General features: G+C 37.4%; 1 protein-coding gene across 9 annotated transcripts in view; it reads right to left on the bottom strand.

Annotated features, from left to right (window-relative positions):
- The window catches only part of LOC131062391 (ABC transporter I family member 1), a 91,044-nt gene that overhangs the window by 23,153 nt on the left and 41,717 nt on the right, over positions 1 to 26,174 (bottom strand). For 4 of the 9 annotated variants that reach the window (XR_009358463.1, XR_009358464.1, XM_059209032.1 and 1 more), the window contains one exon: positions 514 to 658. The exons of 4 other annotated variants lie outside the window; for them this stretch is intronic. The gene's annotated coding sequence lies outside the window, so the exon portion shown is untranslated. Of the gene's footprint in view, positions 1 to 513; positions 659 to 19,802; positions 20,091 to 26,174 lie in introns of those variants that run through there. One more of the 9 variants, XM_057996037.2, reaches the window with a different exon arrangement.

Raw genomic sequence — 26,174 nt, 5'->3', positions numbered from 1 at the left:
TACACTACTAGTCCACTCACTCAATGCTACAGATTGGAAAAGTGAACACACCATGTCAGCGGAGGGTTTTACTTTTAACTCACCTAGATGCAAGAGACTAAAATATACATGGCTAAAGCAGATTTGGAAAGAAAATTACAAGTAAATCTAACGGCTTCTTAAGTTTACACAGTCTATATGTTCAGAAAAAAGGTCTCTTAAGAAAGACTAAGTATAGACTAAGATGCCAAGGGCTGTGACAGATTTTGAACATAAATTATAACGTTCCAAGAACTCTAACAGTTTTAACGTTCCATGGTCCATTTTCTTCAGAAAAATCTTCTGAAAAAAGCTATTTATGAGATAAGAGAGATCAACAAGATGACACAAAAATTATGATCGATCATATATTATTTTCCTTTTACAAAATTTTATAGCCAATTTCCACATTTCGACAGGTTGAATCTCCACGGTTTCATCCAAATCAATTAAATATAAGCGTCTAATCACATAATAACCTAAACTTCAACACACCTGGCAACGAGAGACTAAGTTATCCATGGCTGTGACAGCCTTGAAATGAAAATCACTCCAGCCTCCTGCTAACTTGCGCCACCACCCCAGCCGCTCTGCATACTCTCGATTATGAAGCTAACTATAGCCCACAGTCCTTAAAACCCTAGGGGAAATTCAACAGCAAGTCCCCTCAATGAGAATTGAACCCTCTACTGAATTTAGGCTTTAAACGCTAAATTTTAATGAGTCATCAGGACTGCTCTAAAAATTTTTTAAACAAGAGCTGCGATGCAGCTGGAGTCCCTGCCTTTTGACAAAAATAGCAAATTTGTTTGTAGAAATGAAAATTTGAATTACAAACTAAATTTTTAATGGACAACTCTTTGTTACCAGACTAAATGCACATAAGAATGAGATTCAGCAGAATACCGAAAAAATGGTGATTGGTGGAAGCCATTTACAAATCTATTGGACACAATTAAAAGAAGAAATCTTTAAGGCTTGGAGTTGGCATTCAGATCATTGCAATGTTTTGACCCTTTGCATAGATCTACAACATATCCTAATATGTTCAATGGACTATTTCAATATCTCTGGCATATTGTATACGGAGGTTCAGAGATAACATAGACAGTGCATAATCTTATTTACCTATATGTTTGATCAACATTGTGCCAGATGGGAAACCAATAGATGTGTGCTAACAAATTTCAAAGATTAAAATGAACTGTTCCAGACAAGATATCAAATTTCAAACTGAAAGAACTAGGAAAGTGTAGTGACTGAAATTGAAAACTTAGAAATGTAGGCAGGATCAAAACACAAAGGATGATATTAGAGAGAATCAAGGCAATCTTTTGTAAGCTATTTCTCAAACCCACTTTTGAGAAGACTTGCATCCTCCTCTTGAAGGATCATTTCTTTTACTATTAGAATATTAAAATATTGTTAATTTTAGTATTAGTGCTCAATAGTGTATATTCTTTTTTAGTAAGATCTTCTACGATCTTATAAGCAGTTTCTTATTAGAAACTTGCTATTCTTGTAAATACTCCTGTACTATTTATGAGCATCTTGCTCATTCTGTTATTCAATCAATTCTTTGAAATCCATATGCTTCTGCATTTGTTTTATGGTATCAGAGCTATAGGAGAAATTTTTTCGAAAATTTCTTAATTCTAATTTCCAATTAGTGGAAATTTTCGAAATTATTCCATTTATTTTTTAAAAATCCATCCAGGGTTTTTCAGTTTCCTAGCTTTTGTGACTGCTTCGTGGGTTTGTATAGTCGCGTTTTTTCGCGACCCGTGATCATTCTGCAGTGCTATCTGCCAGCAACACGGGGTGCAGGTGACGCAATTTGTTTTCTCGTCTTGTACCTGCAAACTCGTCGCGACCTGCAGACTCGTCGTGACCTGTGTTCGGCGGCATTCGTGGCTTGGTGCACGACCTGCAAACTCGTCGCGACCTTTGTCTGACGACGTCCGTGGCTCTATGCGCGACCTGCAGACGTCGCATTGTTTTATGCTCGCTACTGTGGGTTCTAAAACCCGTGTGGACATCTCTACTGGTGACGCGGCTCCCGTACCAAGTTTCCTTCGATTGCAATTTTTTTGGGGCATTTCATGGCTCCCACGACCCTCTGTTTTTTTCGATTATGGTGTTTACCTTCAGTTTCCATCGAAAATAAATTATTCTTCCAGATTCTTGGTGGGTTTTTCGAACCCTAATCTGGGTAGTTGTCCGATTTTTCTGGGTGCCTCGATTTTCATGCCTCGATTTTCGTGCCTCGATTTTCGAGCCCGCGGATCTAGATTCCAACAGCAAATTCCTTTTGGGTTTTTTGCACAAATTTCTAGGTTGTCTTTGGATTTTTCTGGGTCAGCCGGAAATTTTTTCTTGAAATCCGTGCCTATTGTAATTGTATCTGTCTCTTCCTGTCATTTTCCATGTCTTGGGAAACGTGCAAATGGCTTCTCTAACTAACTTGATGTTAGAAGGCAGTCAACGCTTTAATGGCAACAATTACAACATCTAGAAACAGCGTATGTTGACCATTTTTGAATATAGGCGTCTTGACCAGCTTGTGTTGGGAAAAGAGCTCAGTCCTGGTACACCTGGTACAGATCAAGATAAGTTTGATGAACGCAATCGGGAGGCAATTATGCTTCTCAAGCTCTCCGTGACTGATGAAGTTACCGCAGATTCCTTCCGGCAAGACAGCTTCCAACATCTGGAAGCATCTGAAGGAATTGCATGAGACATCCGACAAGAGCCGAACATTCTTTTTGAAGAATCAGCTGTTCTCCATCATGATGGACGAACACATGTCCTTACAGGAACGCCTCACGAGGATTAAGGACATTCGAGATCAACTCGAAGCTATTGGTTGGACTATGGAGGAAGAAGACATGGTAGTAATCACTTTGAAAAGTCTTCCAAAATCGTATGAACACTTCATTGAGACCCTCAATATTACTTCCACTAATGTTGATCTAAAGTTTTCATAATTGTGCACCAAACTTCTACAACAGGATCGCTGGAAACAACAATTTGGTAGTGGTACTACGTCAGCCTCCTCGAAAAATGCCTTCACAGCCCAATCCTTTCACAAGGATAAAGGCAAATTTCAGTCCTCTCAGTCTTCTCAGCAGAAAGGCTCTTCTCAGACACAGGATGGTGCTAAGAAGAAGAATGTGCAGTGCAATTACTGTCACAAGTATAGCCATATGAAGAAAGATTGCCGTCAAAGGCTCGCTTCTGAACAAAAGAAGCAGGGAGGGTCACACCAGAAGGCGCATGTTGCTGAACATTCCGAGCAGAAGGAGTCTACCTTTTATGCCTTTATGGCTAAGAGGTCTTCAGATCATGCCAGGTCTTCTGCTTGGTACATCGACTCTGGTGCATCACGTCACTTTTCTCATCGGCCTGACTGGTTTACAGACTTCTCATCTTTCAGTGATTCCGTTGTATTTGGCAGAGGTGAGGAGTATACAGTTGTTGGCAGAGGCACTGTTCAGATATAGTCTGGTGGCAGGACTCTCATTTTCCTGAATGTGTACTATGTTCCTAGTATGGAACTTAATCTGCTCTCTGTCAGTCAGATTATGAGGAATTCTCCTCAGCTAGATGTGGTGTTTAGTGCTCACAAGTGTTCCATCATTGATCAGGAGACTCGTCTTACTATTGCTGTTGGTCTAGAGGATCATGGCCTATACAGGCTTCTTGACACTGGTGATTCTCCTGAAGTGGCTTTGTGTAAGAACCCAACTTGGCTCTCCTCTGCTGACTGTTTCCTTTGAATGCAGTAGATTTGAATTTGTTTTGGTTTTTGAATGTTTATGGATTTTTTTTGTGTTTTTTTGGTAATAATGAGCAATGATACAATATTGAAATAAACTCCTATGCTTAAAATAATACTGAAACAATAATATTACTGCTGGAATTAATTTACGAGACTATCAAGGAAATGTTTGTTCTGTTTTATGGCCAATATGCCTGGAAAACAAATTCATTACAATGTAAGATAAAAACCTGATTTTTGCTGTCCCAGTAGTTGAAAAAAAATCTGCAAACTGCAAATTTTAATTTTTTTGAAAAAATTACTGTTCACGCGGTACTGTAGCAATCCGTACGGCGGCATTGTTCACGCGGTACTGTAGTAGTCCATACGGCAGTACTGTAGCAATCCGTACCGTACTTGTTAATCACCAAAATTTCTTCAATAAATCTGCAATAATTTCTCGTGAATTTATTCTTCAATTCTGCGCAATTAGATGCAAATAAGACCTCTGAATGAAGTCTTCCTGAAACCAAATATCACTGAATATTTCATCAGCTCAGATGGTAAACATTGAAGCAACTATGTCCTCCAATGGTGGCTGAAAACCCTAGTCTCCAGAGCAAAACCCTTTCAATTTCACAATGTCAAAATAAAATAACCCTCCTCTTCTTTCCAAACTCAACGCTATATATCCTTTTTGCAAGTCGTACCCTAATCCTCTTAATTACAATTTTGCTTGTAATTTCATTTAATTTCACTTTGGGTGTCAAAATGATTTTAATCATTAAATGGGCATTTAATTTTTAATATTTCAATAGTCTGGCTCAGATAATTTAATTAAAAACATGGCCCCGTCTAATGATGAGTTGACCCTCAAGTTAAGTGATTATAATATAAAGTCACTTTATAACTTTATTATTAAATCACTTAATAATAAATGCTAAGTCATTCAAACTTGTCTAACTCCACGAATATTTTGAATTTAGCTATGCCGTCTGAAACTGGAGCTCACTAGTTGACCACCCATATGACCATGATGTCTGCTAAAAATAGCTGGGGTCCATCTCCAACTGCTAAAAATAGCCTGGCCAAGCCAAACTCAAAACAAACTCATCATAAACAAACTCTGGCAACCCAGAAGTGTACTCTGCTCTGTCCCCCGGAAGATCTCCATGCCAAGGTGACCCTCTATCCAATCCTACTAGCCTACGAGGGTCTCTGATAGGCTAATCACAAGCTAGAGTGATGTCTCTAGCTAGAAGGGGACATCACACTTTGGCAGCTCGTGTTTCTCCTCTCAGCACTTTGTGGCATTAGAGATATGGACATCTCAACATTCAGTATCTCTCTCAACTATCTCGGGAGGGACTTGTTTCAGGGTTACCTGATATTCAAACTCAGCATCTTGGAGTATGTAGTGCCTGTCAAGCTGGCAAACAGCATTGGACTTCATTCACACATGGAAAGTCTTGGCGCGCATCTAAGGTACTTCAATTACTTCATGCTGATATTTGTGGTCCTATGAATACATCTTCTGTTATTGGTTGCAAATACTTTTTGCTTATTGTAGATGATTTTAGTAGAAAGATGTGGGTGTACTTTCTTAAACACAAATCAGATGTATTTAGTATCTTTCAAAAGTTTAAGTCCTTTGTTGAAAAAGAGTCTGGATATAGCATCATTACTCTTAGGACAGATAACGAGGGGGAATTTTGTTCTTCTGCATTCTCCAACTTCTGTGATACCCATGCCATCAAACACCAATTGACTACACCCTACACTCCTCAACAAAACAGTGTTGTCAAGCGTCACAATCGTACGGTTGTTGAGATGGCTCGCTCTATGTTACAACGTAGGAGTGTTCCGAATAAGTATTGGGCTGAAACAGTGTTTACTACTGTCTACCTCCTTAACTGTTCCCCTACTCAGGCTGTTAAGGGGAAGACTCCAAAAGAGGTTTGGTCTGGTCGGAAGTCTAAGATCAGCCACATGAAGGTTTTTGGCTCTGTTGCCTATGTTTGGATTCCAGATGCTAAGCGCTCCAAGTTGGATTCCAAAAGTCAGAAACTCATGATGACAGGATACAGTGATCACCATAAGGCCTACAGACTGATCGATATAGACACTGAACGTCTTATCTTCAGTTGTGATGTTGTATTTGATGAAGACAGAGGATTCTTTCAATCCCCTTCTTCTGAGCCGTGTTCTGAGGATCAACCTCACAGTGTTCTTATTCCATTAGGTTCGCCTAATGGGAGGGATGATGCAGTATCTATTTTCGATGATGCACTACCTGAGTTCCCTCCGGAGAATAATCCTCCTCCTGCTGCTCCTGTTCCTGATCCTGAGCCTCTTCCAGCTCCTCCAGATGTTAGCACTTCTACTCTCCAGCCTAAATGGTGGGCCAAGACCATTGGTGATCTCAGGGATACTGAGCTCATTGAGGGTAGAACCTCCCGTAATAAGAGCAAACAGCAGCATACAGTCAATTTTGCTCTCATGGCTAACATACATAGTGTTTTTGAGCCTCAGACATATTCAGAGGTTAAAGGTATACCTGAGTGGGAACAGGCTATGGAAGTTGAGTTCCAGAGTCTTCAGAAGAATCACACTTGGGCCCTTTCTGATCTTCCTTCAGGGAAGAAGCCCATTAGCTGCAAATGGGTGTACAAAGTAAAATACAAAGCTGATGGAACCCTAGACAAGTATAAGGCTCGTCTTGTTGCTCGTGGGTTCTCACAGAAAGAAGGCATTGACTACGAGGAGACTTTTGCTCCTACAACCAAAATGAATACCACACGGCTCATTCTTGCCTTGGCAGCCCAGTTCAGTTGGAAAGTCCATCAGATGGACGTCAAGAGTGCTTTTTTGAATGGTGACTTACAGGAAGAAGTCTACATGACGCAACCCCCAGGGTTCAAGGTTGCTGGTCAAGAACAGAAGGTCTATAGACTAGTCAAAGCACTTTATGGTTTGAAACAAGCTCCTCGGGCTTGGTACATGAAAATTGATAAGTACCTGACAGATCATGGTTTTCAACGGAGTCCATCTGATGCAAACCTGTATATCAAGCATACTAGTAATGATGTTCTGTTTGTGGTTGTCTATGTGGATGACTTAATCATTACTGGCAGTTTAGCACACTTGATCACTAGGATCAAACAGGATTTGTGCCGCACCTTTGATATGACAGATTTGGGACTTCTAAATTACTGCTTAGGAGTTGAAGTTTGGCAGACTGAGAACAGTATCTTTCTCTCTCAGTCCAAGTATGCCAAAAGTCTTGTGGACAGGTTCAGAATGCAGGATTGCAAACCTGCCTCAACTCCTATGGAACCCGGGCTCAAACTTTCAGCTCAGTCATCTTCACCAGTTGTGGATGAAACTTTGTTCAGGCAACTAGTGGGCAGTCTCATCTATCTTACTGCCACTAGACCTGACATCAATTTTATAGTGAGCTACATTTCACGCTTCATGACAGCTCCCAAGGCTGATCATTGGATAGCAGCGAAGCGTGTGCTGCGTTATGTGAGTGGCACTCCTGATTATGGACTTCTGTACACTCGGAGTTCTAATCCTATACTCAGTGGCTACACAGATTCTGACTGGGCAGGTTCGGTTGATGACCGTAAGCCTACAGCAGGGTATGTGTTTAGTTTGGGATATGGTGCTGTCACATGGACTAGTAAGAAGCAGTAGGCAGTGGCTCTCTCCTCTACAGAAGCAAAGTATCGGGGAGCAGTTAAGGCATCTTGTGAGGCGGTTTGGCTTCGACGAATGCTTGCGGATATGCATGTCTCCCAGGCAGGTCCTACTCCCTTGTTCTGTGATAATCAGGGAGTGCTCAAACTCGCCAAGAATCCAGTCTTCCATGAAAGAACCAAGCATGTGGAAACTCATTGACACTATATTCGATAGCTGGTTGAAGACGGATCCATCCAGTTGCTGTATGTTCCTACCTCGGAGCAGCCAGCAGACATCTTCACCAAGCCCCTTGGTCCTGATAAATTTGTAAAATTCAGGGGGGTCTATAGGTGTAGTTAATAGATTGAGCATTAAGGGAGGGTATTAGAATATTAAAATATTGTTAATTTTAGTATTAATGCTCAATAGTGTATATTCTTTTTTAGTAAGATCTTCTACGATCTTATCAGCAATTTCTTATTAGAAACTTGCTATTCTTGTAAATACTCCTGTACTATTTATGAGCATCTTGCTCATTCTGTTATTCAATCAATTCTTTGAAATCCATATGCTTCTGCATTTGTTTTATTTACAAACATCAAGGCTAAATTCTTTGTAGTAGCTTGTTTCTTAACTGCCAAGTTACTGAATGGATACCCACAGAATGAAAAACACACATTAAACAAATTTAGAAATATCATAAGCCAAGCAATACTTGTAACTAAATTAGGAAGACAAATATGCATATACTTGTTGCTTAGAGCAAATGAGCGGTGTCAGATATATTTTAATCAGAGTTTATGGGTAAAATAATTAAGATTTTTGCACATGCTGGCATACAAAATGAGATTATTTCAAGGGCATAAATTATTGGCATGCAGTTCTCATGTTATGTGGTAAAGACCAGGTTCCACATGTTTACTCGTAAGTCTGCTACTTAGAACCATAAACGAGACATGATCAAAACTTGAAGAAAACCTCTATTTGTATATGACATGGATAACAGAGTCAGATTTTAAAAGGTGAGATAAACTCGGGTATGTATAGTGTTATTAATGCACGGTATGCCAGCTATGTATAGTGATAAAACAACATTATACAAGGCTTCCAATTTCGAGTATAAAGATAAGTGATACGGGTGACATGATAAGTGTTTTCCTCTCTCTATAAACTGTTTTTCCTTTTGCATCTTTGTCTGTTTGAACATTTTCATTTTCTTTTTTTTGGCATGATATAAAGCTCGAATTTTGTATTGACCATATACAAGTTGTTTGTTGACCACACTCAACCATATCCAAATATGGATGCCAGCTATGTATAGTGATAAAACAACATTATACAAGGCTTCCAATTTCGAGTATAAAGATGAGTGATACGGGTGACATGATAAGTGTTTTCCTCTCTCTATAAACTGTTTTTCCTTTTGCATCTTTGTCTGTTTGAAAATTTTCATTTTCTTTTTTTTGGCATGATATAAAGCTCGAATTTTGTATTGACCACATACAAGTTGTTTGTTGACCACACTCAACCATATCCAAATATGGATGCATACATGGGCTGTCTCTGGGGCAGATAGAGTACATGGACAGGACTACATGCATCCATATATTTTTCTTTTATCTTTTCAATTTCTCGTCTAACTCTCCTAACCCACTCCCATGCTCCATTTAATGGCAGGATGTGACAATAGAATTTGTAAAGAAATCTCTCTCTATCTTCTTGTTATTCATTATGTCAAGCCATTTTGATCAAAAGTTCACTGCTAATAATGTGATACCTTTTTTAAGATATACTCACTGAGTGCTTTTATAGCTCATTTTTTTGACTTCATCAAAGTATCTCTCACTATTGGTATGAGAAGATGATCTTGCCATGTTACCTTTCCCATTCTTCTGTCCAAGGCATATTTTAGTCTATGCTTTCACTCAATATTGGTATGAGAAGATGATCTTGCCATGTTACTTTTCCCATTCTTCTGTCCAAGACATATTTTTAGTCTATGCTTTCATTATACTGAATAGTATTTGTTTAAGAATTGTTACAAGATTTTTCATCTTGTAGAATCAATCACTATGTTCCCCCCATGAAAAGTCTTATGTAATATCCATGGATAATACCTTATGCTATGAATTGTGTAAAATGTTAAGATGGTCATGTCTATAAATTGAAAAAAAATTCATAGATATTAGCTCTTAGATGTTAAGCTTCATGTTACTTCATCTATCAAACATTATAACTGCTCTGCCCCATTTCTCAACATATTCTTATTAATATTTATTACAAAAAAGATAAGATATATTTCTTAGGAACAATATTAGAGAACCGATCTGTAAAGAGGGTTATACAACCCAAGGATTGGACAGTAAACTGCTTATAAAACATGATTCATATAGTTAGATAACAAACATATTTACTAAGCAAAAATATGGTTGAGTTCTGCAACAAACCCTAACGTATGCAGTGATGTTTAGCTTTCATAAAAATAATGTCAAATAAGGGAAAAGGCAGGATGCAATGATGTTTAGCTTTCAGATAATTATGTCAAATAAGGGAAAAGGCAGGATGCAATGATGTTTAGCTTTCATAATAATTATGTCAAATAAGGGAAAAGGTAGTAAATCTGGGCACTTGAAGAAAAGGACATGTGCCAAATCAAGAAATATCAATTTGGCCCAATATCTAATGATAACACATGTTGTTAACCAAGCAATGTGAAGTAAACTAGGCATAGCATTGGAAGCTTGTCAAGTAAATATTTGCACCACCTAGCATGGCATTGATGCCTTGCAACCAGCCATGATAATCTATAGTTATAGAGTACTATATTGTAAAGGCATAATCAAATTGAGACTGCCCAAACTTCCTCACAATTTAGAGCTTAATGGGCAAGTTTGCATATGTTTTCACTGAAATTAAGAAGGATCTAAATTGAAGAAGATAAAAAGCTGAAAGAAAATGAACTAGGGTTTCCCGAAGAAATAATAACTGCTTGAGAACTGAAGTCAATAGAACATGGAGCAAAGTACAAACTTAACAATAGTCTGGCAGTAGAGTACAATAACAATAGACGATAAAAAGGTCTTATACCATAGAAAGGCGGAAGCAGAGACACCACACTTAACTAAGGCCAATATGTTGCAACAATTTAATACTCAGGGCCATAGTTACCAGGTCCAAAAAATTCAATTCTTTTAAGATGCGAATTTTTTTTCAAATAGTCAAAAATTTGGTCAAATTTATATAAGAATTAAAAAATCTAGACCTAATCAGATAATTCTAGCTGATCTAAAAAATCTGATCCAGCTGGGTCTAAACACTATGCCAAGGACCCACAGGAACTAGAACTGCTACAACTAAAGGAACCAATGTAATAAGAAAGCAAACATTATCATATTGTAATGATAAAGTATAATATTAATATCAACATTTGAAGTGAGATATAAGAGATAGAAAGATTTACATTCTAAAAGCTTATGTTCAAGAATTTACGAAATGATATAGACCTTTTGCCAAAAGAGTTTTACCTCATAGTTGGCGAAGCTTCAGATAGTGAATTTCACTAAGTGTAGTAGAAAAAATAAACAACATTTGAAAAGTTACAGAATTCAATTTATAATAGGCTCAGAATATAAAAAGGATGATTGAAATGCAACCAAATGTTTAAAAATAAAAATTCATGACTGCACACAAACAATAAAATAAACTCATTGGTACATGGCCAAAGAAAACTAATGAAATTGGTAGAATTTTACAGATACCTACCTCAAATAAAAAGTAGGGAATTCTGGAAGCAAAATATAGGCATGCTACCACGTCTCTAATAGAAATGATTTTAGGGTAGTGTTGTGACGTTTTCACACATTGCCCCATTGCGAATGGGGACCCCTACTTTTTTGCTTTTTAGGGTTTGTTTTCTAGGTTTTTTAGGGTTTTGTCGGTTAGCCTTTGCATTTTTGAGTGTTGTTGGGGAGATCAATAGGATAGCAAGTCCGGCTTGAGTGATGTCCTGATCCTGAAATTTGGCTAAGTTTGGAATGTCCTGATCCTGAAATTTTGGCTAAGTCTAGAATGTCCTGATCCTGAAATTTTGGCTAAGTCTGGAATGTCCTGATCCTGAAATTTGACTGAGTCTGGAAACTGAAAAACCTCCAAAAACTAGATTTTGCAATATAACTCCTAGAGGTCTGAAACCACTCTCAAACATCCTGAAAGTATATATGGAATATAACTTAAAGTATAAGAAACATCTTTCTTATACTTAAATGTTATATTCCATAAAATTATCCTGATAGAGAGTTCAAAAAGTCAAATTTCGCTCCTGTCCTTCACTGAGGATCCAGAGCGAAAAGCGCTCCCGTCCCTCTCCAAGGGTCCAAGGCGAAGCGCTCCTGTCCCTCACCAAGGGACCGGGGCAAAAAAGCTTATTGGAGTCATTCCTAACCTTGTTTGGTCAAATTGAGACATCAAAGGCATGGTGAAAGACGAAATGAACGTGATGGAGCATCCAGACTTGATCAAAGACGATGAAATGATGGAGTTTTTGTCTAGAAAGGTAAAAGCGCTCCTGTCCCTCATCAAGGGACCAAAGCGAAATTCTTGATATACACATTTTTAGACCTTCTTTGGACTTGAACTCTTATTCATGGCGTGTAACAAGATGATATCTTCCCTAGCAAAGGAATTTCGAGATGAAAGATGAAGCGTTTTGACCTAGAGGGCAAAAAGTGCTCCCGTCCCTCACTGAAGGACCGGAGCTTGAATTTCAAATTTGCACTATTTTTGCAGGATCAAGACAATTTTATGATTTGAAGAGATCAAGGGAAGCATGTTTTGTCCATTGAATATAATTTGAATGGTCAACAAACAAGGAAATCAACCCAAATGACAAAAAGTGCTCCTGTCCCTCTCTGAAGGACCATGGCGTTTTTTCAAAATTCTCCTCTTTGTTTGAGATTTTGAGGCAAAACCTGACTTGGATGGGAAAGACGAATGATGTTTTATGCCTTAGACGCGATTGAAGGTTTAAAAGACAAAGAAGTAGGCCAAGAAGTAGAAAAGTGCTCCTGTCCCTCTCCAAGGGACCAGAGCGATTTTCTAAAAAGTACAAATTTCTTGCTAAGGCAAGGCAAGTTTCGTGATTGAAATGAATGAAAGAAGGCATGATTCATCCATTGAAGATAATTTCTAAGGCTAGCAAAGGACAGATAAGCTTGTAATTGCAAAAGCGCTCTTGTCCCTCTCCAAGGGACCAGGGCGAAAAACATGTTATCTAGTCTTTCTCACCAATTTTGGACAAATCTAGACCAAGGCAAAAGTTTGAAATGATGTTTAAGATGATTCGAGGTGGAATTGAGATACAAGAGTTGCAAATTTTGATGACAATTAACAAAAGTGCTCCTGTCCCTCTCCAAGGGACCAAAGCGATTTTCAAAAAGTGCTGCTGTCCCTCTCCAAGGGACCAAGGCGAAATCTCCAAATATGCCCATTTACCTAACATTTTGAAATACTATTTTTGTTTCCAGGACTCAAGAAGGAGTGGGGAATGATGTTCTACGCCTTGAGGGTAATTTGAAGTTGATATGATCAAGAATTTATGCAATGGACTCAAAAGTGCTCCTGTCCCTCATTGGAGGACCAGGGCGAAAATCTTTAGAACATCAAGTTTGCCTTGCAAAACGAGACTGAACATGCATTGAATGGACGAAGGCGATCATTGCTTACCCCCCACAAGGAGAATTGGCAATTAAAAAATGGAGGATTGAAGACAAAAGTGAAAAAGTGCTCCTGTCCCTCTCCAAGGGACCAGGGCGAAAATGTCCTAAGGCACGTTCCTTCTAGAGATCAAGTAAATTAAACTCAAGACGCCTATTGAAAATGCCATTTTAAAATGCCTAGATGAAGTTTTGAACGTGAAAAGTGAGGAATGCAAGGCTTAAAATGCAAAAGTGCTCCTGTCCCTCTCCAAGGGACCAGAGCGAAGTTATTGGCATTATTTTCTACCATATTTTGGACGTTAACATCTTCCAAATCGCATTAGAAGCTAAATTTGCCAACTTCGAAATATTTGAAAAAATTAATTAAATTGGCATTTAATAAAAGAAGCATTGGCATTTAATAAATTAATTTTGAGCCTTTAGAAAATCGATTTTTTTTTTATTTGGGGCATTTAAAATTAATTTTTATTAAATTAAAATTAAAAAATGGAGCGCTTGAGGTATCGTTTTTTAATATTTTATCAAGTCGGCCTCTTCTTTTTTTTAATTTTATTTATTTTTAGGCTTATTTGCTAGGTCGGCCTCATGGTTGAAGAAGGTAAGTGCTCTATAAGAGAGGAGTGTTGTGGACAAATGCAAATCATTCATTCATTGTTTTAAAATGCGAATTGGAGGAGCAAATTGGAGAGGCGAATTTCTTGCTAGTTTGGAGGATAATTTCCAGATTTTTGAAGACATTTGAAGGCGAATTTCCAGATCTTGAAGAAGCTAGTGGAAGGTGGAGTTCTTTTCCAAGCTAGAGGAGGCATAATTCATCCAAGGGAGGACTATAATCTAAGCTTGTCCATCAAAATCCGGTTTTCTTTCATCTCTTGCCAAGGTTTTGTACTTAAGCAATCAAAGAGGAGGTATGAAGAATCATTTTTTGAAGTTCTTATTCAAGACTTATTGTGATCCCATTGCAATTTTGTAAAATCTAAGTCTTGAAGATCCAAATTCCATTCATTATTAATTTGAAAATGTGTAATTCTTGATTTATCATGACTGTTTTTTCAAATTAATATCTTAAGTTTTACCTTTGAAAGGTCTTAAATTTCATGCTTTGAGGTTTGATGCTCAAAAGACTAACTTTAATATTTTATGTAGGCATCAAATGGAGATCTCGGAGTTGGAAAATCAAGCCAGATCAAGGACGGTCTCCTCCAAGAAGATCAAGCAAGGACAAGGGCAACCTCCTCTAGTCTAGCATCGACAAGGACGGCCTTCTTCGGTCAAGCATCATCAGGAGTAACTTCTTCCAATCCAGTATTCCAAGGCGAGGTACATCAATCATCCTTCACATCAAAGACGAAAGAAGTTAGAGCAAGGGTTCATTGAAGAAGCAGATAGTTCCACATGAATTAATTAAATCTAGCTTCTCAGCAACATCAAATTAGCATCAACCAAGTGTCAGGCGAGGTGGCATCCCAGTCATCGCTCATCCAGTCAGATTGTCCCACCTCCGCATGTCCAGATTCAATGTACCTAACTCATGGAAGGTGGCACAAACTTCGATGTACCTACCCCAGCTATCCATTGGTTGAATTTTCCAGAGAGGACATGTGTCCAAGCAATACAATTTTATCATTGGTCAAGCATTAAATGTTATGTAATGGTTGTAACAAACCCTAATTAGGGTTTTCATTGTAAAATCTTGGCCATTGATCTCAAATTGATCTAAGTCATCAAATTGTAGTGAGAACACTATATAAGCCTTGGCATTTCATTTTGTAAAGGCAATAGAATAGAATAGTAGTTGGAAGCAGTTAGAAAGGACTTAGTGAATAGAGAGTAGTTAGGAGGTGATTAGAATAGCAATTAGAGTAGAGTAGAGAGAGAAGGCAAAGATTGTTGCCAAGAGGTTGTTGTAAAAGACTTATGAAACTTCATTGAAGAAATGGTGAAATTTATGGGTCGATTCAACAATTTGCATGGTCTCTATACTTCTCATGTTTGATTTCATGTTATTAGATGAGTGGAAGAAATGTGCTTGATTGATGGTGAAATTCGTATATCCATACTACTAGCAGTTTGTTGATTGCAGACTTGCCTTGTGTAGTCAACTAGAGTCATTCAGCTTAAGCTTAACTTCAATTGTCGCTTCTTCATTGATATGCATCAGCCTGATGGTGTCTATGCCTGTGGTGATGATTTGAACATCATAAAGCTTTCCTTCAAAGATCGCACTAACCTTGTGGAGATGGTCTTGCGATGTCAAAACAAGACTTAGTTAGAATTTCATCAAAGATCATTCATTGCTCTTACATTCTTAGTATTAGAATTAGATCCTTTTCTCGCCCTCATCTTTTTCCTTTTTTCAAATCAAAGCTAGTAAGAGCCTGTGTTCCAGCAATATTCAAAGCAGATCAGACGTTCAATCATCAAGTGTAAGTCCCCTTGTGATTCCAGCAAATCACATCATACCACAAAGAGCTTATCCACACGTAGAGATCCTACATCGAAGAACCTTGAAGTCACCCTGATTGATCCTTTTCGCGATATCTTCAACATTCAGAGACTTTACTCAAGAGAGGATAAGGTACCCTTGGGTATTTTATTCTGTGTTTGATAGTGTACAAAATACACGTCAACGGGTAGTTAAAAGCTCCTTGGAATAGCAAATCATCATCTGAACTTACTAAAGGGTGCCTAAATAGAGAAATAATGTAAAATAAATCCAACTGCTTTGAGATAAACTTATTTTAAGTATGATAACATGGTGCTCCATGGTCATTGATGGCTTATAACTGATGAAGCAAGAAATGATCTGACATCTGAATGCACGATGGAGCTCAAAGAGGCAAGAGGCATCAGTGATGGTGATTTAATGTTTAACATCTGTGTGTTCTTCAGTTTAGCAAACCTGTATTAAAAATAAGGCTTAACTTTAAACACAGGCATCTCGGGTTGGATTTGTATCAACATTTTGTTCACAGCATGAACATGTTAAAAAGCATTAGATGACTATATAGACTGAGAAAACAAATTAAGACATCAGCAAGATTCAACAATCCATAAGCCACCATAGTTATCCATAAAGAACATCAAAGTTAAAATTCTCAAAACTCACAAAATTGTGATGCACTCCTTTGTTGTTTGGAAATGAATGAAATTCAACAACACGCCCTGAATTCACAAGGCTATCATAAACTACCCTCAGTCTTGAGCTCTGAAGCATACAGTAGATAATAAAAAAGCATCGATAGTGATGGATTAACAGGAAATCTATAAATATAACCAGCCATTGTTTTCGATTAGACAACAAAGATCCAAACTATTACCACTATTGAGTCAGCATATCTACATCGATGAAAAGTCTGCTTAGTTTCTAAGCAATAGACTGAAAAAATGTTTTTCCTAGAAATCAAAACATGCAAAAAAGGGTGCAATAGGCACACTAGTTTATAAACTATTGCCATCTTGATTGCATTCACAGGTGCCAAACTGTTCTGCAGCCAATAGTTAACATTATTCAAATGGATTAAAAAGTAGGTTAATCTTATGAATGGACAAAATCAATTTTAGTTCAATACTGCAATCAAAACTAAAGATTTTTATTATTATTATTTATGAACAACGTGGAAATACAATTTGCCAGAATGGAGAGGCTCCCACATAAAAGCGTCATCCAATTAAATGTTTGATCTAGTTGTACTCATATTCAAGGAGAAACAGTATAAGGAAATTAGAAATATCTAAAATGTTTTAAGTAATGGAAAACACTGCTCCTGAACTACAGTTTCTGATTTGCAAGTGATAAGTAAATCAAGAAAGATGAAGTAAACAAAGCCAAGTCAAAAATCAGCATTTGTTTATATCATCTAGGGTAGGAAATAAACCCACAATTATCTATATAATTTGTTTCCTTTATCATATGAAGGCATATAATTTATATATTTATTATATAATATATGTCCATAATTTTATATATAAATTACATCTAATTGTGAAGCACTAGGAATTTCATAAAGTAGTCCAAATCTCAAATCTCCATGAGACACAATAAAGTTTCAAAATAGAGTAAAATTCCACGCCCAACTCACTAGGTGCCCGACCCAGGTTCAAGCCCAATAAGATACCCCTTATGAGTGTTATCTAAGCCAAAGGTTACCAAACAAAGTGAAATTTGCCAAATCATTAATATTTGTCTTAGATGGCACTTCCTATATAATTTTTAATACAGATATTCTATGTTATATTTTTGCATTCAATATACTTGTATATCAATGTGTAGCACGTCATACATAAATATATGCAGGCCAATTCTTGAATCCTAAATACTAGAGAAATATGTGGTTGACAGGGTTTATTGCACCTGCAAATATGCTTCGTGTAACTCTGGTCTAGATTCAAATGATTAAAATTAGTTTCAGAGTATGACTAGAAAATGGAAAATTTTGGTCACCTTTAGAGACCAACAGAAGATATGCACTTAATATATAAATATTGGAATAATAATTATTGAAATTTAGATCAGTCTTCTCTGAGTGTCACATTATTAGAAATCAGTTTCAGTCATCTTTTTTGAAAATCTTAAAATCAAATAATATAAATAGTTTATGATCTCCATCTCATCATTCTCAATTTCTTTTGTGTACACAGAAACAATTGAACAAAAAATTAAGCAAATGGCAACAAAGGAATAATTATGAATTGCATATGCTTCAAAAGGTAAATTAGAGATATGAACAAGAAAGAATGGTACTAGGAAAGACTCTTTTTTTAGGACCAACACAGTGGATAGTTTGATAAAATTCTAGATGGGAGAAGATGCTCATATTGAGCTAAGACTTGGGCATGAAGGCCTTTTTCACTTAATAAAGGTATGTATGGCATACCAAAACAAGCAGATACTCCAGAGTGAAAATGGCTTTTCATTCCGGACTTGGACTAAGACTAGGTCATGCTGCTCTTGCTCACTTAAAGTTGCACACAATGTCCTAAATCAGGCAAATACTTTAATTAAAATGGTTTTTCTATTACAATAATGACCTACTTCTAACGAGGACATGTTGACAGGTCAACAAACAAAGGCGTGGCTAAATTGGGAATGAATCACTTCCACTTGTATGACAATTCAAGTAATGAGAAGACTTATACTGGACCTTCCAATTTGACAAGGAATGCATCCTTGTAATGGGAGCACCAATGTGTGCGATACACAAGATCAAGAAAAAGATCAACTTGAAGAAGTTTACAACTTTGTGAAGGAGAAGCATCTGTCTAAACATTATTATAACAAGAAAACGCATGACTTCCATATTGTGATATTTTGAGACAAACAACTAGGATGGTAGAGGCACATAAGAGAGTCTGCAGATCTCGTAAAGTACACACCAGCATACAATAAGGACAAAAGGTTGAATCTAAACTGGATCATAACTTAACTGACCCATATACAATCACACTGGTGATAGAGCCAAAGCCTCTAGCAAAAATTATTCATAAAACCAAATTTTGTGAAAAATACAAGAAAGGTAGAAGTAGATACATAAAACTTGGAGAAAGGAACAATGTCAGAGAGGTTTAATCCTGCAACACTAAAAAAAGGTGAAGCAATGCCCAAAATTCATATTGGCTACTATGGTGAAAAGAGCTGATAATTACAAGACTGCTGGGAATCCTCAATGAGAAATTTGGAAAACAATTGTTTAGAAGAAGCATCTACAATTAAAGAAGTAATTGGTGTGATCAGTGAGCAACCAATGACTGAGTAAAACAACCAATGCACCCTTCATTTGTATAGCAGAGAAAGGCCAGCAAATGATGGAGCATAATGAAGGCTTGAGCTAAGATGAATTATAATGAAAGATATACTGCTAATCAACACTAACAGCTATAGGCATTTAGATACAGAATGGAAAAGTGTGAAACTTTGCCATCAAACTGATGATTCATTCAAGCCGACATTGTTAATTAACGCTAACAACTACATCCATTTGAATATTGTTGTCTTTGTTTCTGGATTTCAACTGCATAAAATATCAATGTTTCGGATCATAATGATCCATCATCATCATACTCAATGATTTGAATATTTCATGTTAAAACTCTAATCCATTGAATATTGTGCGTACAACACCTGAACACAACATAAATTCAGGTCTTGCACCTCCTGAACACCGTTACATTCAGAAATGCAAATGACTCCCCATTGCAAACTTTAAAACTAAATGATTCGGGCAACTTTTTTGATGCGCCTCCACTACTGCTCAAATTCATTGTAAATAGTCCCAAGATAATCAAGCTCCATGACAATTTTGGCTTTTTGGCACTGAACTTTTGTCCATCCCACAAATATGCATTATAATTCTTTTGATGGTAAAAAAATAAAGCCCAAATCAATACAATGATTGCCTACTCTATTAAAACCTTGGCATATATAAACAAGAGTATAGACACAAAGGCAACTGGTGCAGAGAAATGCTCTTCAAAACGTATAAACAGGGGACATATAGCAGCTATTGCGATGATATAAAACAACAGAATTGTTCTAAAATGAAATAAAACACAACAAAATGATCTGGTTGTATACAGATTCAGAAAAACAAAACTAAAACTTCTTTAAATCATGGAATGCAACTTACCTCTCGATTCTGCACAAATTCCGTCACGCAGTCAACAATGTTGAGGAAAAATGGGCAGAATATGCAGGAAATTATTACATAACCCTGACAAATCAGAATTTCAATTTCGCTCGTTCCCAAATCTGCCCACTTGGATTTTCTGGGTCTGCTTTTGCAATGAATAGAATAGAGGTAAGAGGATTCAAATGGCCAATAAAGTTGCTAAATGAGGGCTCTGCTCCAATTTTTGTTTCCGTGCATGGCAGATTTCTTGATTTTAAAGCCCTCAATAAAAATTAATTCGTTGGAACCATTGCCAAGGAAATTAGCTCAAACAAAATTCTATATATAGCTCCATGGGTTCTATCCCCACTCTTACGCATGTATGCAAAATGCCGTATGAGAGAGACAAAGCACGTGAATGTGTTAGCAGAGACGAGGCATGTGAACTGTTTCTAGAATGCCACATAACAATGAAACCCTTGCAACATTAAGAAATGTCTTACATTTTTCCTTGCTCGTTGTTCATTGGTCAGTGGATTTTTTTCCTTATTTTAATCTAAAAATTAAAAAAAAACATTGGGAAAAACAAGAGACGCGATGCATCATGTTCCTGCCGAATGTCAGAAATGTAGATGGGAGGGGAGAAAAGGAAAAGTTGTATGTTGATCCTATCTTTTGATTAAAATCTGTTTGAGTTAGTTAGAAAGTGGATTTAATTTTTGTTGTAAAGTAATTATATATCGTTTAAAAATAATATATCTATATTAACTAAAATTGAATATCTTGTTTATTGAGGGAGGTATCATGAAAATAATAGTATTTAATAAAAAAAAATTAAAGTTAATATCAAATAATATTAACTCCTATATTTCATATAAACATTTTAAAATATTATTACTTAATGTAATAACATTGTAGCAAATTCATGTCTATCATTATTTGTAAATCACAGACATTTTTTATAAAGAAATATAAAAAACAAACATTTCATATCACTGAGAAAGTAAACAGTGAAAATATAAAACATATCATACATTATGGATGTTTTATTGTGGCACAGTTTACAGTAGGATGGATGTGTGTTCCTAGAAATCTATTCAACATATGTGCAACAGATTAAGAATGCTAGCATCAATATTTGCAACAGTAAATTTATTAATTTAGGCATTTTTGTTCTCAAATTTTGTCTATAGCTATGAATTACTAATCTGTTACAAAAATTAGAATGTGTTTGTTTGGTGAACTTGTGAGAAATTCTTACAGGTATAGTTGAAACTTGAAATTCCAATAATTGTACAGGGCCAAAAAAACTTACATTTGATAAGTTTGATTTAAGCAGTTAGGCAATGATCTTTGTCACAAACGTCAGAATCATCTTGAATATTAAAATTAAACTTTGAAAATGTGACTCATCACCCAACAGAAAACAAGAACATGTAAGAGAACAAAGTTCTTTCAACTGAATTGTAAGAGAGGAAGAAAAACAGAGGCTGGAACATTGACATGTATTCACCTAAAAACTTTGCCGAGAAACAACCCATTCAAAATAAAATGGTAACCAGTCAATTTCAAAGTTTTGATTATATAATCTGAATTACAGGGACCGCTGAATTTAGTTTCAAATTCCACCTCACTGAAAATTGAGGAGGATGAAATCCATATTAATGATGGATCAAATCTAAAAATTGATGGAATGAAACGTGTCCACACTAGCATAGACCACATAAACCACTATAATTATCCACGCATCTCTCTGTGCTTTGTGTTCACTGCATGCTTAGCTTGTGATCTGCCAAATACAACTTTGATTGGCTTTAAAACTCCAAATTTGAAAAAAAACTCATGCCATTCAGCTCGCATTTGGGCGAAGGCAGACAGGAAACTGGGAAAGAATTTGGGTTTGTGCCTAACATTTGCATTCGCTTGAAATTTTCCTAAGCCTTTTCAACACATCTATCTTGTGTATATCCTAAAATCATGGTACCACTGCCAATTAAATTTTCTAGAAAGCTTTTAAAGCTTTTTTTTTTTGGAAAACCCATCATGCGCATAGCCTGTACTGCTCTAGTATTGCTCGAGAGTTTCCGAAGCCGATATAATAGATCTATTTTCTGCCCATCTGAAAGGATGACACTTCATGAGACGACATCTCTTTGAAGAATTTTGTCAAGCAGTTCAGGTAGAAACACAAATTTAGGGTTTGAACGCATAAAAGATTTTCGGAAAACCCTAAACATTGTTTGTTTGAGAAAAGTTGAAGGATCAGCTTTTCTCGAGGGTGAAGCAGAGGAGAAGAGGACCACAAAAAATGGGTCGTCCAGTACCAAAGAAGGGAGCAACACCCACAAAGGGAGGGAAAAAGAAGGCCAGCCTTATAGAAAGTGCAGATAGGTGTTGATGTGTTTTTTATGCACATGCGAACACAAAATAAAATACCTAAGGGTATCTTATCCTCTCTTGAAAAAAGTTCCCGACTGCTGAAGATTTTGCCAAAGGATCAATCAGAGTAACTCCAAGGTTCCGTTATGTGGGATCTCTACTCGTGGATAAGCTCTTCGTGGTATGATGTGATTTGCTGGAATCACAAGGGGACTTACACTCGATGACCTGAACGTCTGATTTGTTGGAATCACAAGTCCTATTTACTAACTGGAAGACAAACAAATGGTAAAAGATGCAGGGTTCAGGAAGTCTACTCTACTACCTAGAATGCGAGAAGATGGATGAACGACTAGGTGGAGTCCTACCGAGCTGGGTCTCACCATCAAGCTTGAACAATCCAACACCAACTCAGTGCAATCTTCTAAGGGATGCTTCCAATACGTTCAAATCATACACCATCAGACACTGATCACCATTCAAGATAATGCATGAACAATAGACGTGTAATGACTTAAGATTAAGCTCAATTTATGCCAATTGACCACGCAGGGCGCACTTACAATTAGTAAGAGGCTAGTGGTATGGATTAGACGGATTCCACACAGGTGCATTCAACAACTTCTTTCATTCAATTTAATGATCTATCATCTAAAATGAAGATTCAACAAGAGACCATGCATATTGCAACGAAACAACACACTTCACCATAACTTCAATGAAAATGGAGTTTGTTTACAATCACTGGCAACAATTTCTTGCCTTGTCCTCCTAATTTACTCTAATTGCTATTCTATCAGCTGACTATTCACTATTAGCTAACTATTCACCCACTATCAACTATTGACTAACTATTAGCCTTTACAAATGAGGAGTTAGGGCTTATATAGTGCTCTCAATACAATTCAATGGCTCAGATCAATTTGAGATCAATGGCTGAGATTTTACAATGAAAACCCTAATTAGGGTTTGTTACAACAAACTTAATTCTGGCCAATGAAATAATTGCATTATTTGGACACATGTCTTCTCTGGAATATTCGACCAATGGATAAACGGGGTAGGTACATCGAAGTTAGTGTCATCTTTGATGAGTCAGGTACATTGAATCTGGACAAACTGAGGTGGACCAATCCAACTGGAGGAATGATGACTGGGAGGCCACCCTGTCTGACACTTGTAACTTGGTTGATGTTTCAATTTGATGATGCTGAGAAGATAACTTTAATTAACTCTTCTGAAACTATTGGCTTCTTCAACGGACCCTTGCTTTAACCTCCTTTGTCTTTGATGTGCAAGATGGATGGTGTACCTTTCCTTGAAATGTTGGACTAGAAGAGGTCGTCCTTGATGATGCTGGATTGGAAAAGGTCGTCCCTGATGATGTTGTACTGGAGAAGGTCGTCCTTGATGATGCTGGACTAGAAGAGGTCATCCTTGATGATGCTGGACTAGAAGAGGTCATCCTTGATCTGGCCTGGTCTTCTTTCATCTGCAAGACAAACCAAAAGATGATTAAGGTCATATAACGAATTCATTTCAACATAACATTTTCTACCTTAAATCATCAACAAGAAGATATCATAATGAAGTTTGCTCAAGATTCTTTCCAGGGACAGGCTCTATAAGAATTTCGCCCTAGACCCTTTGGAAGGGTCGGGAGCGAATTTTGCATTCCTGGCTCATTTAGACCTCACTTTGCGACTACGCTTGCTTAGATACATGCCCAAGGATGCCCTCATTCTCAACCAACACCAAGCTTGATGTAAATTTGGGGCAAAATAGAGGTTTTAAGAATTTCGCTCTGGACCCTTTGGAAGGGTCAGGAGTGAAATTTATATTTTAGGACAAAATCTATCATGCCTCTACTCCAAAATGCCTTCCAAGGGAAGCATACACTAGTCTTCTCTCCACCAAGGTCTAGGAATCCATCTCCTGATCTTCATCATGAGCAATTAAGGTGAAATTGGGAATTTCGCTCTGGACCCTTTAGAAGGGTCAAGAGCGAAATTCAAGTTTTAGGTCTCAATTCCTCATCTCCTTCACTTCAATTCATCTTGCAGGACAACGTAGGACTCAAAGTCTCGACTTGACACAAGGAGGAAATAGGTAGATTGAAGAATTTCGCTCTTGACCCTTTGGAAGGGTCAAGAGCGAATTTCTTGTTTTGAGCGAATTTCTTCATATTTGATGACTCTTGGCAATTCAAGGACATGCCTAAGGACACCTTTAATCTTGATCCACACTAGACTCGGCATAAAATTGAGGGAAAAGATAGGTTTTGCATAATTTCGCCCTAGACCCTTTGGAAGGGTCAGGAGTGAATTTCTTCCTCTAGGCTTGAAATTTCATTTCTTGAACTCCAATCTACATTGCCAAGCAAAAATACATCACTCCACTTCCATATACACCATAGGAACCAAAGTTTTGACCTCAAAATGACTAGAAAAGAGAATTTCACTAGAAATCATGGCCAGGAACAGGACCTATAATGAATTTCGCCCTGGACCCTTTGGAAGGGTCAGGAGCGAATTTCTTCCTCTAGCCCAAAATCATCATTTTTGGAGACAACAATCCATTCAAGGGCAATCTCAAGGGCTTCTACCATCTTTGTCTAGGCCTAGCTTGGCACAAATATGAAAGGAATAGATGGATTTTAGAATTTCGCTCTGGACCCTTTGGAAGGGTCAGGAGCAAAATTCTTGTTTTAGGCTTATTCCTCCATCTTTCAACCTCAACCAACTTCAAAAGGGCAAGAAAATCACTCCTCACACTCATGCAAGCTATAAAAACCCAAGTTTCACTTGACTTTGTAAGGAAAATAAGTGATTTTAGGAATTTCACTCTGGACCCTTTGGAAGGGTCAGGAGCGAAATTCAAGTTTTGGCTCAATTCCTTTAAATTTGATAATCTCTGGCAAGTCAAAGTCACACCTAAGGACACTCCCAATCCTAATTCACCTTGGACCACCCTAGACTTGGCATAAAATTGAGGGAGAAGATAGGTTTTGCACAATTTCGCCCTGGACCCTTTGGAAGGGTCAGGAGCGAATTTCCATTTCTAGACTTGATTCTTCATCCTTTTGTTAGGGGTTTCAAGCAGATCTGAAGCAAATATGAACTAACAATTATATGCAGATTTAAATACAAAAGATAAAGAAATAAAATAGGACACAGATAACACAGAGATTTAACGTGGTTCACCCAGAATGGGTTACGTCCACCATACACAGCCGTCCAATCTTTCTTATTATCCAGCAAAAACAGTACATCAACCTTACCATGCCTTAAGCATCCCAGCCACTTATAACATGCGTTTTTAGGGCAACAAACAAAGTCGGCCTTTTTAGGGTTTTATTACAATGTCAGTTTTCATCAACAAAAAAATGGCAAAAAAAAAAAAAAAAAAAAAAAAAATTTCTCGGGGGCTGCCGCCCCCGAACCCCTGCTCGGGGCCCAGCCCGGCCTCGGACCCCGGTGAGGATACGTGCTGAGTGTACAGTACTTTGTTGATCAGTCGCCACATTTCAACACCTTTCAATCCCAATCTTCATTGCAAGGTAAAATTTCATCTCTTTTCACCCAAGGAACAAGGTTTTAAGCCCAAGCAAGGTTAAAAATATAGGCTTGCAAGGAATTTCGCTCTGGACCCTCTAGAAGGGTTAGGAGCGAAATTCACCTTCCTGGACAAAATCCTCACTCTTCAAAGCTTCAAACATTCTCAAAGGCAAAAAACATGTCCAATCTTCCTTTCATCATGCCTTGGATGTCAAAATTTGGTCAAACAAGGAAGGGAATGAGGTCTAGGAGGATTTTCGCTCTGGACCCTTTGGAAGGGTCAGGAGTGAAATTCATCTCTTAGGCAAAATCTTGATCATCCAAAGCATCCAACTCCCTCTCAAGGCAAGAACATACCCATTCATCCTCCATCATGTCAACACCTAGCCAAAACAAGGAAGAAAACAAGAACTATAAGGATTTTCGGTCTGGACCCTTTGGAAGGGTCAGGAGC

Source organism: Cryptomeria japonica, chromosome 7 (assembly GCF_030272615.1).
Source record: "Cryptomeria japonica chromosome 7, Sugi_1.0, whole genome shotgun sequence".
NCBI lineage: Eukaryota > Viridiplantae > Streptophyta > Pinopsida > Cupressales > Cupressaceae > Cryptomeria > Cryptomeria japonica.
This window is presented reverse-complemented; position numbering and strand designations above follow the sequence as displayed.